This window comes from Topomyia yanbarensis, chromosome 1, assembly GCF_030247195.1.
Source record: "Topomyia yanbarensis strain Yona2022 chromosome 1, ASM3024719v1, whole genome shotgun sequence".
Taxonomy (NCBI): Eukaryota; Metazoa; Arthropoda; class Insecta; order Diptera; family Culicidae; genus Topomyia; species Topomyia yanbarensis.
Window position 1 is genome coordinate 920,517 of NC_080670.1, and position 15,386 is coordinate 935,902.

The 15,386-nt window shown below is 36.6% G+C and overlaps 1 protein-coding gene across 3 annotated transcripts in view; it reads right to left on the reverse strand.

The window, feature by feature from the left end:
* LOC131676529 (dopamine receptor 2) overlaps window positions 1-15,131 on the reverse strand; it is a 66,049-nt gene extending 50,918 nt beyond the window's left edge. The window contains exon 1 of one of the 3 annotated variants that reach the window (XM_058955610.1): window positions 14,806-15,131. The gene's annotated coding sequence lies outside the window, so the exon portion shown is untranslated. Of the gene's footprint in view, window positions 1-14,370; window positions 14,532-14,663 lie in introns of those variants that run through there. The other 2 variants (XM_058955608.1, XM_058955609.1) reach the window with 2 other exon arrangements.
* Window positions 15,132-15,386: the final 255 nt, after the last annotated feature.

The window sequence follows — 15,386 nt, forward strand, 5'->3', positions numbered from 1 at the left end:
TGGATAAAGTGCAACAATCAATTCACTAACATGAATCTGAGCAATATTTGAGAAAAAGAATGAATCTTATCACTATATATACCTTACCTTTGACGAAAAGCGGGATTCTAAACCAATTTTTATAATAAAAGTGTGACTAATTTTAACAAACAAATAGGTGAACATCTTATGGTGAAGTCACTTCTATTGGTGCTATGTACCCAATTATTATTTATATCACCCTCAACGTTCTTCATTATGAATAATATCCCAGCACTAGGAAACATTTATGAACACTTTAAACCACCTACCAAAAAAAATCCGGAAAGAAGGATCTTGTCTCGAACGACGCAAAAATGCTAAGCCTATTCAGCATTCATTCTGTTTTCATTATCCCCCCATCCTCTCTCTCTCTTTCTATGAAATGGGAACGACCTGTAGCTTTTTCTGATGTTGTTGCCTCTATACATTTTTTATTTCCCTATAAATGGAGTGAAAAAGTCATTTTAAAACCATTTGAGTTCAAGTACTCTACTCACAACCACACAACTACCGTTCAAGCTCAATCTGCCAGTCTTCCTGTCGTTCACAAGCGTAATGAGTCTATGAAAGTTGACATACTTTTACCTCAAAAGCATTCCTAGACTCACCCTTACCCGAGAAATACTGTTATCTCGCTCGATTCTTAAATTAGTGTGCTTTGCTTAAAACGACTAGTCGCATCGAGCTAGGAGTATGAAAATGCCGGTAGACATCCGACAACTTGATATGCCATCATTCTTAGTTTGGAAATTTAAATATTGGCTTTTAAATGATGAATTCAAGTGGAAATGGTTCACCCCACACCACTCTCATCCATATATGGTTCTGTAGCTCATTGAAAATAGTACTCATGTAGACGCTTCCTAGCTAGGCAGATTTCAAAAGACCGGAAAACGAAACAGGAAAATGTGAGACAGAAAAATGAACGCAGAAAGTTGATAGTTTGCCGGATGTTTTCAACTCAAATGAAATCCGAAACACTACCATAGACGGAGGGGAAAACACTACACCGAGTCTTGACGCTCGTCATAATCGTAGAGGTGTAGATGATAAAGTCGTTATTTGTGAGAACTGCATTTACATGTACTGTACACTGATATTTTCTGTTGAGTGCCCTACAAAAGAAAAGAAAATCTAACGTGAGCTTAATAATGATAATTGTACAATGAAACCTAGTTTAAGAGTTTAATATGGTCAAATTATACAAGTTTAAACTTCAAAATTGCGTAGAAAGGTCAGAAGGTTAGCAACTACTTTCATTATCTCTCTTAATAGACAAGATGTTGCATTCACTTTATTTTCATGGCAAGAACATTTTTTATACCAGTTGGAATTAAATAAGTCGTTAGCATCACTAAGTCAATATTACCTGGCAAGTTTCTATTGGATCAAAAATAAAAACAATATAAAGTAATTGTATTGGGAGCATTCCGGTGACGTTGCCTCTTGTCATATAGTAGGCTTTTATTGCGATTTTCCAATTAGGGCATCCATTCATAAACTGTGTCATACATTCAGAGGAAAAAGAAATATGAAATATTGTGACATTTTGTAACACAGGAGGGAAGAAGAGTAAACAATTTCTGACAATTAGTATCACAGTGAAAGGATTTATTCTAAGACAATTTTTGCGTGGGATAATCATTGAAGTCGTCTTACTAACTTATTCATTCATTCAATATTTCATCAATTCGAATTAAGTGCTGACAGTGGTCATTCACCGGATAGACAATCTTATGTGTCTCTTTCCAGTTGTCCGTATTATATCCTAAGCAATACATAAGTGATATACAACGAAATCTACACGCACTGCCAATGCATGACCCGGGTAGTGTATTATAGAGGTTATTTAATCTTGTCATATTGCGTTCTTCCTATCTGTGGGGCCTAGTTGCCATGACATAGTACAAGCAACCACTGACAAGCTCGACTCCGTCCGTTTGTAGTGCGTGTGAGTACTCATGAAACCAGCAAAATTCCATCTACTATAAACCTTAAATACCAACCATATCCCTACTTGTGGTTTTAAACATACACCTGCACGAGTCCTATCTGTAGATGAGCAATGAGAAATTTATGAGAATGATTTATTCAACGTTGCTTTGAATGCAGTGGTCATAGTATCGATTTAACAAAAGTAATGATAATGGTGCTGCAAATTGACAAGCTATGCTTGACTTTGTTCACCAAAAAAAACAAACAAAAAATATTCCAAAAATTATAAAATGAGGAATAAATAAAAATAAAAATCAGCTTTATTCGATTACATTAGCTTGTTAATTTGGACATAAAAACTGTCAATATTATTCCTAACCTGACCAGTTCATGACATCAGTTGAGACAAATAGAATACACCACATAACATCACGAATTCTTCTTTTGATAGAAAAACTAAAGATATTACAGGTACGACCTTTTGGTGCATTCTACCGTATACAACTCATACGCCAGTAATAGAAACGTAAAGTCTACTCAGTGTCACGTTGAGTATCACAAACTGAGCTGTTCTCTTCTCGTCCTGCAAAACACCTCCGGGAATGACTTAGATGCTAACTTAAATCCCGTCAACCTATGTCGTTACGGCACCTTATGTTTACGAGCAATTCAACTTAGGCCATCTTAACGACCTGTAACAGATTTACGTCATTAGAAAAACTGTTTTGACACTTTGCTTGATATGAGAACACTCATAAAAATGATCTGCAAGCGGTTATTTCGGGAGTGTCTCGTGGTGAAACGGAAGCAAAAGAAAATGGTAATATTTCCCCTCAGCGACACGATGTTGTACAAGCAGAGCATGGCAATCGTTAAATTATTGTAGGTTCATTTTCTTCCCCCAACTTGTGACCAAAACGATGCGGTTGGTGTCATACTTCTGTTGGCAAGGAAGGATGTCTGTGTCGTATTCCATCCCTTGTTCGGTTATAATGTCGATTTTCCGTCAAATCGTTTACTCATTTGTATAGCTGCCCACACCTCTAAGTATGCTACCACCCACACAGCCACCAAAACAGCTGCGACACCCCTAAAGCACCATATCTAATCATCGTCATCTGTTCTCCCGCATGCGATAAATGATCTAAGTCCAGTCCAGGGAGCTCTCAATATTTTAATAGATAACATTATTTTTTCTGCTCATGAAATCGTTATATATTGTAATAATCAAATCAAACACACACTTCTTTTGTCTTTTTTAAAAGACGTCGCGTAAAGAAGCTGGTCTTCAGAATACGAGTTTATTCCGTTCGTTTATTGTCAATTACTGCTTTATAGAAGACAAATTTTCTGATCTGTCGAAAGTAGGTGGAGACGACGGTTATTTTTGTCGCTCATTCTCCCCCAAAGCTTCGTTGTTTGAGGACAAATAAGATATGGAAGGAATTATGTTTTTCGCTCCTTAGGATATCAGCTTGGCGGCATTTGCTAACTGTCTCCAGTGTCACGTTTTCTTCTTTCGGTAGTGCTTTCAAAATGACATCGTCGCACTACGAGGATCTCAATCTTCACTTGAACCTGACAGATGCCAGTTTTCTGCCAGAAATTTAGGAAAGATTGATGTCCTATTTAAGCCTCCGGGTGGTCTATATAAAACTATCGATCGATTTTTCAAGGAAAGAAAACTCCAATCATTCTTCGATTTCAGACAAAGTTCAATTCTCACACGCCCGCCGCATTTTTAAACAAACTGATTTCAAATATCTTCGCAATCAGTAAATATTTACCGCTATTATTTGCATTTATGTTGGAGATAGCACCCCAGAGCAAATCGCCGTCCCATACAACTTCTATGAAAAAAGCAAACTGAAACCATTTTATTTTTCGGTTCTTGCCTTCCACGCTGAACTTTCTCCAGATTGTGATTGTTTCGGGCCTTCATTCTCCACGCTGATCATATTAAACTCTGGAGAAACATGTCACTACCTCATTAATGTGATTTCCCTACAAGTCACAAATTGAATCAGAACCCGCTTGATTTCATCTTCCAATGTTACTGCCTATTTCAATTTGGTTATAGCCAAAATATAGATGTACCGTATACCGGGGTGACTTTGATTATCGTGGTGACATTGATCACTCGAAACTTTTTTCGTAGATTGCTTATGTAACCAAATTAGTCTACCGAATCATTGTATTTGAAATGAGTTTTACGCTACACTGATAAAATGCAGATTTGTTATGCTTTTTGAATATATTGTTCGATTTTTAAGCACAAAAATTACAATAAACCGAAATTTTTCTTATCCTTATTTTTATAAAGGTCCCTAAAGCGTTGATTTTGTACACAACAAATAAATCTTACACTTTAGTAAAAGTAATAAAATCCAAGCGAGATTTTATTTTTCTTTAGAATCGGATGTCCCAAATTTATTTTTACGAGCTTGCCAATTTTAAAAACAATATTTTGTGAGACTACTTCGTAACTGTTTCAAAAAAAAAATTCAAATTTAAATTTGCAATATTTTTTATATTCAATACTCCAACGTGTTAAAACGAAGGATACTGTTTGTTAATTGATAAAACACAAAAATTAAACTAATTTAGCAGATAAGATTATTTTCAGATACTTGTATTCTAATTAGATTTGAATTTTACAATTTTGGTGGCTCGAATTTTACAGTATATTGAACCACTTTGCACAATTTAGGTTGACATCTATTTAACAATAAGCATTATTTCAAAATTAGCTTAAACAAATATATGAATAAATACATTGGTACCAAAAACCGAATGTGGGTAAACATAGGGGTTCTCAAAGCCACCCCTGAATACGAAAACGGACATGCAATCTTTTTCTTCATACATAAGTACATAATTAAAAAATATTAAACTTGGGAACAATGTGTGGCGTCTAGAAATGCTTATTTCTAAAAATGGTCAATGCCACCCCGGTTTACGGTATTTTACCAATAAATAAGGTGAGTAGTTTGCCCAAAAGAACATTCCCCTAACGAATAGGATTAATCCTGGATTCATTGTATGACGTGATAACGAACTTACAATTACTTCCTGTCATGGAATGAATTTCTTATAGCTAGGATGTAATCAGAACACAATAAAAAAATTAACTTTACAATTTCATAGAAATAGTAAAGAGCTAATGAAAACAAAATATAAAAAATCTGTCATCATAAATAATCAGTGATATGTAAATCACACCAACTGATTGCTAGTAGTTTCACAGAACGTTACGCGCAACAAAACAGTAAGCACAGTCTAAGCAGATGTGAACAATTTGAGCGGACTCTTTCCATGCAGACAGATTCCCATCGAGGTTTGCATTATTGAGCCATATTTGTCATTTTTGTCTTATAGGGCTAGGACAACGGGTATTACAAAACCACTCACAATGAAAATATTGACCACACAAGCTTGCAGTTAAGGTTTCTTCTCAAAACTATTATCTTTCCCTTGACTAGTGAAAAACTTAGGTCCAATACATAAATATCTCGAGGTAAGAATAATTGATTAGAACATATTACACATTCAGATATACCTCCAAATTTCATCCCTGTGTGACTGCGGATCAATTTTGTCACCTGCAAAAGAGCAACAACACCTTCCATCTTTATGTGCTCTGTACATATGGAATCTAAAATCGATTTAAATTGGACTGCAATATACAAGCACGTAAAGCTGAAATCAATTTCGGGCCAGAGCCACCACACGAAAATAGCTCTTGAGCGCATATCCTCCGTACCACGATTACTGGGATACATTGGCGGTACTAAAAAAGCGACGGCGAGAAAGTAGTAAAATCATGATGAGAATCAAATTCGATTTTGATGAGCGCCTTCGTCACGAGCACACTCGACACGCGCTTCGATAGATTTTGCTGCTTTGTGGTTTAACGATTTGGTAAACATTACATGGAAATACGATCCGGATACAAAGTGTCGAGAAAATTGAATTGGGTGCCCATAAGAAGCGAAAATAATTCAACGTAAAGCTCCCTCTTTCACTGCACTACACAATCATAAACAACCACTCGATATTAATAGAATCATTATACACATGTTGAGCCTATCTAGTTATGCTGACGTGATAGCTCAGAATAATCAGTATAAAACATATTTCATTGCTAAAATAATTGTATAATAACATCCAACCACAGAATGACAAACCATCGATACCTATATAATTACATTGAACCGAAGTAAGGCACAAGCACGTATATCCGATTTAGTGAAATATTAAATTTCATGGATTCAGCAGCATATATACACGGATAAAAATCCGTTAGTATTTTCACATTTCATCACAATATATCAACTAGGTATGTATGCGATGGTTGAAAATCTGGCTACAGCTCATAGTCCCCAATTTTAATGAAACATTCTCATACATCCAATATAAATAACTATCTTAGATTCAAGATTTTGAATTGTTTCCGTGTGCGAATGGTTACCGCTATTTTGGAGGGAATGCTTTAGTTGTTGTCTTTTTCTTGTAAGTGAATATATTCAAAGTCTAAATTTTGCACAAGTCCAGCATCTGAAGTGGAGAAGTGTAATCGAAATAAGTCTTTAGACATTATTTCATTGCACCACACAGGCATAATAGTTGTTTATGCTGTTCTTTTTAATTTTTAATCATGCACTGATGATAAATATGACTATATGAGTTCACGTTAAAAAATAGACCATGAACGCTCCGAATGAGATCCCTTCAAAACTAATCAAACATGTCAAGAATAAAATTAGCAGCGCTGTAGATTAAGTTTAGGTGCGTTAAAGTGCTACCACCGACAAGTACGAAAAAATAGGCATAATTTAGTTTTTTTTCTTGATGCAATAAATAGATGAATCGAAATCCTTTAAAATGGGATTTATTATACTAATTGAAAAGGGCAAAAATAAGGTAATTTTATAACAATATTTTTTTTGTTCGCATTGTTGATTCATGCTGAATTCAAACCAACTAACATTGGTCAATAACCAGAATCGTCATGTAGGTAGAAACCTAACGTAATAGTAGTCCGTTAATTGTCACGCGACCCAATGTTCGTGACTGGCCAACCAATCAACAAGTTATTATAATCACTCACGATAGCTGGAAAAATAAAAAAGTTACAAGCTTAAGCGCTACTTCGTTATGTACACGAGAAGCACTTTCTTAGACATATACAGTTCCATCAACTAACACATAATCAGGTGTCGAATCGCTTAGAAGGATAATGCAGGTATCGGATTTGAAATACGAAGAAACCGAAATCAATGTGTTTAAAGTAAGGAGCGAAAGCCTTTCGCATTTTCACCCTCTGCCAAAGAAATAAAAGGCTCTTTGATGTAAAATGTAGTAATCCAATCAAAGACTGTCGAATCAAATTCATGTAAACATTCGAACGTAATTTTTTATTTCCTGTTCGCATCGTTTCCGTTTCAATATTAAATAATTCACAAACCGCCTTTGGTAAATTGTATTTTTCCGCATGCCAGTAATTGCATATGCATTGGATTTATACTGCTTCCTTATTGCTCTATTTGCCAGTTTGACGGAGGCCCATGGTTGTTTACCGAAGCGTATGCCAAAGAGACTTTCAATTTCAATGAATATGTACAGCAACAATACGAACTATGAACCAACACCATGAAACAAGATGTCACAGCAATATATATTTTCGCGGTTAGCCGCAATCACATCTGTACTCATTTTGTCACGTTTTGTAGCTAACGGCCGATGTAAATCAGCAATTCAACAGACTGGTGTTAGCTGATGCTTTTCACCCTTTTGTCCATTAACATAGTTGATTACAGCTAATTTGAAGCCATTCAGTCTTTGGTCTAATATTATTCCGAAATCTAATTTAAACTTGTGGAGTTCAACAAGCACGGGTTTTACCCCCACTGTGATTAAACTGTACGCTGTTATCATGGGAACAAATTAAATCATCCGCGAAGTATATTCAGCTGACTTTGTAGCAACATAAGTAAGATAATGCTGTTGAATGCACCCCGGGCTGAAGTCTGTTAAGGACTGGTCTTAGATGTTGTTGTGCCTTTTTAAAGATAAGCGTTGGGACTGTTTTAGTCTCTTTGTGGAATTTTTGCCTTCTGTTTCATCAATTGGCACTAATATTTCCTCCTGAAACCAGCGCCATATTATATTTTCCGGCTCCAGATATGCTAAATGTGCAACAGATTTGTTTGAGCTAGGTGGAAAAAATCATGTCATATTATTTATGGTCAATGATTTTCCATTAATTTTCAATTTGATTGGAGTGTTTGAGTTTTGAGTCACAAACATGATTTATTGAGCTAAACTGTCTTAAGTGTCTTAAGTGAATGTTTGGAAGCTTTGGATTTAAATATTGCATTATAAATTATAAAATAATGTTTGGCATCACTGACCACACCACATCTACACGCCAATCCTGTTTAAAGCGAAGTTGCGATCTTTTGTACTACAATTCGTTTGAATAACTGACGAAAATCAACAAATCATTCCTAAACTCATCGCCTAAACATACGAGCATTTCTGCACGGATAAACACATCTAAATATTAATCAGCGGCAGAAAATTGAAAAGATAAATGTAGATGAGTCCTTGATAACGCCAAGAGAGAACATCATTGTTGTTCATTATTATGCGGAATGCACTGAATTATCCATTCCTGAAGTTCTCTAACAAACATTGTAATATTGGATGGATGTGTACACAATGTCCAAATGTACTCAACGATGTTTGAAGCTGACCGCGATAACAGACAAGCAATTTCCGACGTTGCTTATTTTGTCCGCATGAATGCTTCTTCTGTTAATGCCCAAATCATGAATAAAACTATTTCCATTCCAAAGTATTTTAATAAGATTTCTCAATTCTGTTTCGATGGTATCTGCAGATAAAATTCTTCCCCAGATAAGTCATCTCAGAAGTCACAAACAAAATAATGGTCGCGAATGTATGCTAGTGCCTATCCCTACCCTCGCCCTTCTGCGGTATTTTGAGAAAGAAAGTCAAACCCTGTCGTAAAATTAGATAGTTAATCGGAGAAGAATGCTAATACGATTTTTTGCGGATACATGACGATGAACAGAGGTGAAAAATATTCGTTGACTTAAAAAAATTTCACCTCTGCAATTGTAATGACGCTATTTCGCTCATGTAGGCAATCTAGATATGAAGAATATTTTATTTTCTATTATCATTTCACAGTCTACTTTCATTCACAAAAGACAACGGTCACGAGAAATTCGCAAAGCAATCGAGAAAAATATATAGTTGTCCAGCCATGTTAAGTACACTATGCTATAGAAATCCACAACAAAGTGCCGTCATTTTCGTTCAAACAGTAGAGAACCGTAATCCGTAAACCGAAAAAACAAGTCAAAGCACAAATAATTTTTTATGTAAATGCCAATACCTTATTTGAGCGACTGAAAATAAAACTTTTATTTTCAATCGCTAATTCAAAACTTTTTGATGGTATCCAACGGAGAAAACAGAGTTAAACGAAAGCCATTAAGAGACAAAAATCACCCTAGAGCCAGGATTCGAACTAACCCTTGCGACTCCGGTCTAATGCACAAACCCTTACGCTATTCCTGGGCTATGACGACGTCCCAGTTTTTAACTCTTTTAACTCACCATTTCGATTTGCTTCTCTCGTTGAATACAATACAAAACGCAAAAAAATATGTTCAATTCTGTTTTAAGATTCAAATGAACATTGTGGCAGTCCTAGCATCGACCGAGAACGATATCTATGTACAGGCAAACCTTTACACCTATTTTTACCGTCTCATCGCAACGAAACAGTTCTGCTAGAGTTTTGCGCCGTATTCGAACTTGATCACTCCATGCTCAAACCATCAGTTACCAACGTCCAGCCTAATGAATTCTCTCGGTTTAGGTTCAAAACGGGAAATTTTTGTTATAATACAAATCCTGGGGTGGGATTGTCAGTACATTTTTAACTTCTGACCGCGATGGACGCACAAGGCGTATGATACAAATATCAAATAACAAAAGTCACTTCAACTGCATGAATCGTAATTCTTCTCATGCTGCAATGATTATGCGTATCGAGATGATTGAATATACAGCGGCAATTGCTCTTTATTAATTGATCAATACAGTACCAGCTAAGAACTATAAAATGATAGAATGTTGACGAACACCATCTCTATAGAATTTCCCTTTCCGCTTCAGTAGTAGATAGCAGATAATTTGAAAATTACGGTAAAACACGCAAACAGTTTCATTGAACCTATAAAACCATCCTCATAATGCAATAAGCATAAAAAAGAGAATTGAATCACCTCAATGCGTTTTGCTTCCTTCAATTTTTGCTAGCCTGTAGTACCCTGATGAACTAGTGGGCAGGTGAGCACCCACCGTCCGTCCCAACACCGACAGCAACAGCATCATGATGCTAGCTATGGAGAAGCACATCTCAACCCAAAAGGGACCAGATACGCTTCAGCCTGAACTATTGCTAGTACTTCTACCGCTCCAAACGAGTACAAATTGATGTAATAACGTTAACTGTAATAGTAGCAACGTAAAGCGGAAATTGAAATAATAATTCCCGCCGGAATCAGTGCAACTCTTCCAATCGGTAACTGGAAAGGAGCATCGATTTTTCCCGCTCAGTGCGTCATAGATCACTCAGCTTTGTCAGTGTTTGTGTGGTTTTGTAAGTGTTCGGATAATCCGTCTGGTGCTATTTTTTTAGTAGTGTCTAAATCCGTGATTAGCTGGAAGCCGAGTTTGGACTAGTGAAGTAACTTTTGTATTAACCTATTTTACACAGACTGTTACTATGGTTAAAGCATCATTTAAAGAAGCAATAAAATGTTGATTCTTTGCATTAATCCCAGGCGTGATATTTCATTTACAATGTTTCACTTCCTATGAGCCATTCAAATTACACTTAAACGATTCTGTCAGCTATTTCGAGTTTTACTGGTAGAACGGTTTAGTTTGTCCTTCCGACCGTAACGCCATATCTGTATCCGTTTCAGGCTCGCACTAGTGTATCCGTTGACGAACCATTACGGTACCATGCAACGAACATGCAAATGCATACCTACAATGAATGTAGTCGAATATCGAACGGAACGGGCGAAAGAAAGCGGATGGAAAACTCATAACAGTTTCCACTATGCTTCAACAGATTCGTCATTAGTAAATGTAGCAGCGGTAAATGCTTGTGGCTGCTTTTACCTATCGAATGTTCGTTTTTCACCGTTATTCTGGAAGAAGATGGTCTGGTCGCAGTTTTTACAGCTATACATACAAACGTCTTAATAGTTGTAACGGTATTTTGTAGGAATATCTCTAGAAGATGCTGATGAAGGATGATGCAGCTTGAGTATTTATTTAATGGTTACGAATCAATTTTAAATCTCAGTACGATGAGTATCAACGACACATCATCATCATCAACCTGAAGGTTAAGTAATGAGCCTATTTTCGCCATGTTTTCATTATCACCCTACCCATTTGAAGCCGTTGGTTAAAGCAGCGTCTGCTATCTATATAACTATGGTCTACATATATACTTTCTTACTTGGGGAAACACAGTGTTCAGCATTTTTACAGTATATAGCTCAAGTCTAATACGAATCATCTAAAGAGTATCGATTAGAACAAATTTTCATATAGCTGTAGAAGAAAAATTGTATGAAATTAATTCAAATTGATGGAGCCTCAAAACGATTTTGTTCATTAGTTTTTGCGATGTACACGATACCTTAAAATTAATAAACTCATCGATTGATTTATTTCTGGAGATGTTTGTTACCATAGTACAGGTGAAAGTATGATTTTGATGTTCAGAAAAATTGTGTATTTTTAAACATAACACTTAACGGTTGGTTCCGAGAATTACCGCAATTTCATTCAAGAATAATAAATATACGAAAAAACTACTGTTAAAATCAGATCAATCAGTTTATTGTCTGTGGATATATCGCGCACAACGTAAACGCTTTCAAAACAGACGTTTTGTGATAACGCTTACCTTTGTTCTGTTTAACTATTTTCACATTGCTTTTTACCAGTACTTAAAAACATGTGATATTGGATACTCCTTAGCTGAGTTGTGTTAGATTTTTACATATACTTAGAAAAATGAACACAGCAGTCAGATTTTCGAATGTCTTGTAACTGAGCCACCATTAAAGTATGAATAATATATAAATAATACGGTTTAAATAATATCGTTTGACCATTCCACCCTTGCGACGGATTCATTATTTAAACTTTGTTTTCAAAGTCACACACTGAACAAAATAAGTTTGGGCTCAATTAATTACATAAGTTGAACACTACGAAGTCAAAAGGAACTATTCGATTTCATTCCCACCAAACATTGAATGGTATTGGATGTAAAAAACGCAAATCCCTGGACTTATGTAAAAAGGGGTCGTAGAAAAGTTTTTCAAGCGGCGCCGGTGAACGTGTTACATTTTATAAAAGGCATTAATCATGGGATCAACGACGCAAAATCAACGCCCAGCATTGCTTGCTGCATGACAAACTATTCTAATACTACTGCGGCGATACGTAGGAGCTCTTGATGATTATAATTTTGGTTGGGTGAGTACTATAATTGACATTTTTTATCATTCGGCTGAATATCCCTTCGCCTGACTCAAATAAATATATTGAAGATTTTGTAAATACATATATGAAATCATAGCAGGTCTGTGCGCAAGGGGGATGTTTTGGGAATTTAATCCCCCCATGAGCTTTTTGAATTACTTTTAAAAATTTCTTAACTTCCTGGTCAGAAAAAAAATATACTGCGAGCCGTAATAACACTTAACATGTCATTTGAGATCAATCACTCTAGAAACAAATCATTGAAAAAACCTTGGCAGAACCTTGCCAAGGTGGATGAAAGGAATGTAATTCAAGTTAGTCGGCATCTCCGGATCGATTCACGTTTCAACATGTTTCGACATTAGCAACAGTTGTGAGTAGTCAAGATACACAGCAAAGGTCGATCAGCAAGCCAGTATCGGAGAAAATCGGGATAGTCTGGAAAAATTTCACCGCCGATGATTTCTCTATAGGAGTGGCTTACAGCTCACGAAAATGGGCATCGGTATGGGGAGAAATACCGCCGCCGAGAAACTCTCAGCACCAGGAAGAATCTCTACGAAGGTGGTTGTAAAGAGATGCAAGTCATTATGGATCGGTTAGCGTCTCAACAGGTGACGGTATTTGCAGCAGATCTGAACAGGTCAGTTATACTGCGAATATTTGACCACAGGCAAGAAAAAGTAGCAATGGAAAAAACAAGAACATAACAATAGCACAATCCCACCTGAAGTAATATCGAAATGGTGGCCCCCGAGGGATGAGGATGGCGAGAAACAAGAGGTTTAGGTTTGGTCGGTAGGCTTAAATACTACAAACAGTAAGTACAGTAAGAATCAGGCAGGCGGCACCTGTGAAAGATTCCTTCTCGAATACAGACATTGACCCAATTTGTTGGAATGAGTCGATTGGTACACAAGACTTGGCACTCCATGCCTCGGAAAATGTTTGTATGTTGTTTGAATGTATTTTATGCTGTCAATTACAGGCTGACAGTATTGAGAACAATTTTCTTTTCAAACAGATTTTATCTAGAGAAGGTGTTGTTATGTTATAATTATTCAACTTTGCAGTGAATCATGTTACCCTAAACCATCATTCACTGTGGGTAACGCTCGTCTCATGTATAAATTGTAATTCAATGGTTTAGCACAGAACTGATGTTAACCACTATCCACGCTCACACACACACACTCACCAACTACTCTACGCGCACTGCCCTCGACCTGTAACGAATATGTTCCAGATCTTGGTCATGTTTGGATTCTTTTTTTTTTGTGCAAGGGCAACATGAAAGATGATATCAAACTATGACGCATTGCTGTTTTAAAATACACAGATCAAGCTATGGAATTTGTATATTCTTTAAAATAAACCAAGAACTCCTTCATGTAGCACAATTTGTTAACTCCACACTTTCGTCTCTTAAAAACATATCCTTCACTTAAAGCAACTTCAGACAACTAAAAAATAATGACAGAAATCCAACTTAACCACAAGTCAAAATTTCGACTGACTTCAAACGGCCCACTCCTATCGACTGATTTGTGAGTCTGCTTTTTCTGCGTTCTACAATCGATCGTCTTAAGCTGTTTCTCTTTTGAGCTTAAACTGGGAATATTCGTAATAGCATTTATTCATAATTCCATCTAAAGCTACCACTAAAACCGCAGAGATTTACACATACCCACAACGACTACAGTATACAAAGAAAAACTGAGCATTCAGTAAGCAAATAATGTGAATCAACAGCAAAAGTTTGTTGAAATGTGATTCAAACCACAGAAACGATCCACTTACTTTTCGGGATTGTCATTCTTTTCTTACTGGAGTCTAGTTTTTTAACATCAGAAGCTACAGTTCCAAGGGTCTATGTCAGCACAAGCTTATAGTGGAATTGTATTAATTTTGTTTTCCTAATTCAGTGTCAACTTTTAGGAAACTTTATCAAGTAACCGTTCGAGCTTTCGCATCTTCTGCAGTGATATGTGTTTTATACCCATCTGCATTTTAACGAAAAAAAAACCTCAGGCTTTGAAATTTGTCATCTAAATAATCTGAAAACCAAGCTTCACAAGTGTACAAAAACTTACTTCACTCACTGCACTGCCTAAGTGGAAGACTGCCAATATCCAATCAAACACTTAAGCCACTTTATGTCTGATACGAAACTATCACCAATTACGTGCTATTTATAACGATTAAATATAATCAAATATTCGATAAATGACCAACCACCAAAAATTCACCACCAGCAATGCACCTGATGAATGCTAGTACTTCTCAAGATCACAGACCCAATCAGCAGGCAGTAGATAATGAATAAGTAATTACTATCCCGCGGGAGCGACTTTCAGCAGTGCTCCAATCAAGGTTCAACAATGAACTGACACTGATTTATGTCTCATGGCGGTAAATAACTCAATCGATTCCTTTCCACGAAGCCACACGCGCGCGAACTATGATCCACGAGGACACGGCGATAGCACTTACTCCGCCAAACAAACACGTCATACCAGCAGCAGTTTTGGAGCAACAGTGCGTTACAAGTGTCCTTTCGGCAGTCATCCAGCTGGATGCCAATCGGCTGATGTTGACTAACGATTTGTATATCGAGGATTCACGCGCTCCGTGGAGTCTGCGTACTTGTGAGAAAGGGAAATTTTTGTTCCCTCAACACAGAGCAGTGTGTCCTTTAGCCCAACCAGTGCGTGCCGTGTATCGGTACGGTCTGTCCGAGAACGGCGGGATTTAGGTAATAGTTATTCGAACATCATAATCTTACCTTTTCTACTTTGCGTCAGATGATTTATTAC